We start from the raw sequence: 3,867 nt of genomic DNA on the forward strand, positions 1-3,867 counted from the left end.
TTTTGAATGAAAATGACCATTGAGGAAAATCCAGGTTCGGTCGCCGAACTTGGTGGAGTTTTGGAGTCACCTTTGGCTTCCGAAGGTGGTCTGGCCAGCCACTTATAAAAGGCCCCATGTCCGAAAATGGGCAAGTTTTCTCCTCCATTTTCGGGCAAAGGTGAGTTCATGCCCTCCCATGGTTGGTTTTGATTATTTTCCTCAAATCTTTCAAGTTTTTAACAAGTTTTAACTTGTTTTTGAAGTTTTTGAGCAAAGATCGAAGTTTGGAAGCTTGGAGACCTCCGGAACCCATTTTCCCCAAATCTCCCTCTCTCGATCTTCAAGAGGTAAGCGTCGATCCTCACCTTCTTCGATGTTTTAAACAAGTTTTATGAAAGTTAATGGGGTAGAAATGCATTTTTAAGCTAGTTGTTTATTGTTAGGGTTCATGAGAGTTTTGTTGAAAATATGTGTAATGTGTATATGCTTTGTGTTGTTGTTGGGGTTTAGGATAGTGTAAGACCCCTATATGCTTGTTTGCTTGTGTATGCATGTTGTAGAATAGCAAAATGCATGTTTGAAAGTTTTGGGAGGCAAAATGTGCATGTGGAGGCTGAGTTCTGCCACTTTGAAAGAACTCAGGTTCGGCAGCCGAAGGACTTTCGGCCGCCGAACCTGCCTATGGAGGCAAGCTTTTGGCTGCCGAACCCTACCCCCGAAAGTTGGACTTTCGGCTCTAGAGGGGAGTTTCGGCCGCCGAAGGTGCCGCCGAAAGTGGCTGAGTTTCGGCTCTGGAGGGACTTTCGACCGCCGAACCTGCAGCCGAAAGTGCCCTGTTCAGCCTTCCTTTGCATGATTTTTATGATTGTTTTATGATGTTTTAGGGGATTTTTGGGGAGTTGTTTAGAGTTATGTTCATGTATGTTTGGTCCCTCATTTGAGTCCACCTGTGTAGGTTCGGACCCGAGGAATCAAGGACCCCAGCAGTGAGATAGCTGCCTCAGAGTCTTTTCAGAGCTAGCCTGAGGTGATTAGAATGGACCTTTATGTTTCAAAGTAAATAAATAAGATTTGAGCATGTTCATGCATCACGAATGCCATGAGATATATTAGGTTGTTTGCATTAGAATTCATGAATATGTTGCATTGCATTATGTGATATTGATGTGGGTGGATGTTGGATGATCCCTTAGTCCTCGTATGATATGATATGATATGATGATGTTACGGTATGGAAGACCAGTGAGGCCCATTCTACGCCCCTGGCATATTGGAATGTTATGTTATGTTATGTTAAGAGAAAGACTAGTGAGGTCCATTCTACGCCCCTGGCACAGTTGGACTATGTAGAGGGCTATTGGTGACAAGTCCATCCTTGATGTGATTTGTTTGTGATGTGATGCATTTCATGAAAGCATGAATTCTAAAATAATGTTTTACTATTCTGCTCACTGGGCTCTTGTAGCTCACCCCATTCCCTTAACCTCCAGGTTTACAGGTACGGGGTAGATCAGGAAGTCAGCAAGAGTAAAGAAGTCATGTTTTATGAAATAGTTAAATGTGGACATGTATTATAAAATGTTATAATGTGATGTAATGTAAGGAATTGTATTAAGGATAGAATTGTGTTTGGCCCTAATGTATAGTAAATCCCTTTGCCCATGATCTATGTAATGTTTTTATGATGTTTATGTAAACTAAGCTTAATGTATGTTATTGTAAAACCCGGCTAGACCCTGGCATCGGAATTCCTACTTTCCGGCGGAATCTCCGTTGGAATCCGGGATTCATGGATGTCGGAGCCTTCCAGAGGGGTAAAACAGAGGATTTTCAAAATGTTTTCACATGTTTTTATGTTTTTGATTAAGAAAAATGAGTTTTGAAAAGGAAAAGACCAAGGAGGCAATTGTCAGGTTCGGCCGCAGAAAAGTGAAGTTCAAAGTTGCATGCTTTTGCTGCCCCCGAATCCCCACTTCGGCTGCCGAAGGTGGTGGAAGTTTGCATGCAGCTTTGGCTGCAGAAGGGGAGTCGGTTGGCCACCTATAAAAGCCCCTTTGACAGGAAATGGAGTGAGCTTTCACTCTCTTTTCGTGCAAAGGTAGGTTTTTGTCCTCCTTTGGTTATTTTCATCTTGTTCCTCCAAATCATGCAAGCATTAATGAGTTTTTAACTTGGTTTTTGAAGTTTTAAGCAAAAGAAGGCAAAGTTGAAAGACTTGGAGATTTTGGATCGTTTTCCTCTACATGTCTGAGTTAGGACATCAATCCTCTCGATCTTTAAGAGATAAGCATGGATCCTCACCTCCCCTTATATTTTAAGCATGTTTTAAAGGGTTTAAGAGAGTTTTATGGCATGTTTAGAGTGGATCTAGAAGTTGGAGTATATGTTGATCATATGCTATTTGTGATGCTTTGATGTTGTTTGTAGAGTTTGAACTAGTTTTTTAAGCTCTTATATGCATGGATAAGGGTATATGCATGGTTATGAGAGGTTGGTTGCATGTTGAGAGTGTGAGGTAAGGTTTTGGAGGCTGAATATGCATGTTTGACCCAAGTTCTGCCTTCTTGGAGAACTCAGATTCGGCCGCCGAAGCAAGGTTCGGCCGCCGAACCCCTTATGGATAGGGATGTAAACGGGTAGGGTACCCGCGAAAATTAAACTACTCGAACCCGAACCCGATTTATATTAGTAATATCTGAATCCGTTCCGAACCCGATTAAAAATTAATTTAAACTATCCGAATCCGTCCCAAACCCGATTATTATTATCCGAATAAAACCCGAACCCGTTTAATCTTATATATTTTAATTAATAATTTATATAAAAAATATTTTTCATTAATAATTTTTATTTAAAAAATTTAATATTTCTAAAGAATATTTAAATTTAAATTTTTAAATAAAAATATATAAAAAAATTTATAAATATTATTATAAAATATATTTTTTATATTAAATTAATTATTTATATAAACGGGTTCGGGTAGTGGGTACCCTGTACACAAAATCCGAATCCGATCCGAACCCGCAACGGGTATTATTTTTAAAACCCGAACCCATTCCAAACCCGATTATAACTACCCAAATCCGTTCTATTAGGGTTCGGTCGGATCGGGTACCAGAAAATACCCGATCCGTTGACATCCCTACTTATGGAGGCTGTTTTAGCCGCCTAACCTCGCCCCTGAAGGTTTGAACTTTCGGCTCTGGAGGGAGGTTCGGCCGCCGAACATGCCTTCGAAGGTGGGTGACTTTCGGCTCTGGAAGGTCTTTCAGCCCCCGAATCTTGCCTATGAAAGTTTAGACTTTCAAATCTGGAAGGGACTTTCGGCCGCCGAAGGTGCCGCCGAAAGTCCCCTATCCAGCCTTCCTTTGCCCATTTTTCCATGCATTTTTATGATATTTTAGGGGGGTTTTGGGGAGATGTTCATAGCTATGTTAGAGTATGTTCGATACCTCATTTGAGTCCACCTTTGTAGGTGGGGACCCGAGGAACCAAGGAGGCCCACAGAGTTAGAGATACAGAGACTGTTCAGCAGTTGCTAGAGGTGAGTGGAACAGAACTATGATTTTAAATAACTGAAGTTTTTAGCATGATTCATGCATCATAAATGCCATGTTATACTAGGGTGTATTGCATTAGTGTTCACTGAGATGACGCATTGCATTATTTGTTGTTGATGTGGATGGACAACAGGACGATCCATTAGCCCTCACGATATTGTTTCCATGTAACAGAAGTCCTGAGGAGCCCCACCGAGGGCCGGGCACAAAGTCTATTGTATGTAATAGAAGTCCTGAGGAGCTCCTTTGAGGGCCGGGCACAGAGTAGAGGGATTTTTGGATCAGTCCATCCTTGCTATGATTTACTTGTGATGTGACGCAT

Source organism: Manihot esculenta, chromosome 6 (assembly GCF_001659605.2).
Source record: "Manihot esculenta cultivar AM560-2 chromosome 6, M.esculenta_v8, whole genome shotgun sequence".
Taxonomy (NCBI): domain Eukaryota; kingdom Viridiplantae; phylum Streptophyta; class Magnoliopsida; order Malpighiales; family Euphorbiaceae; genus Manihot; species Manihot esculenta.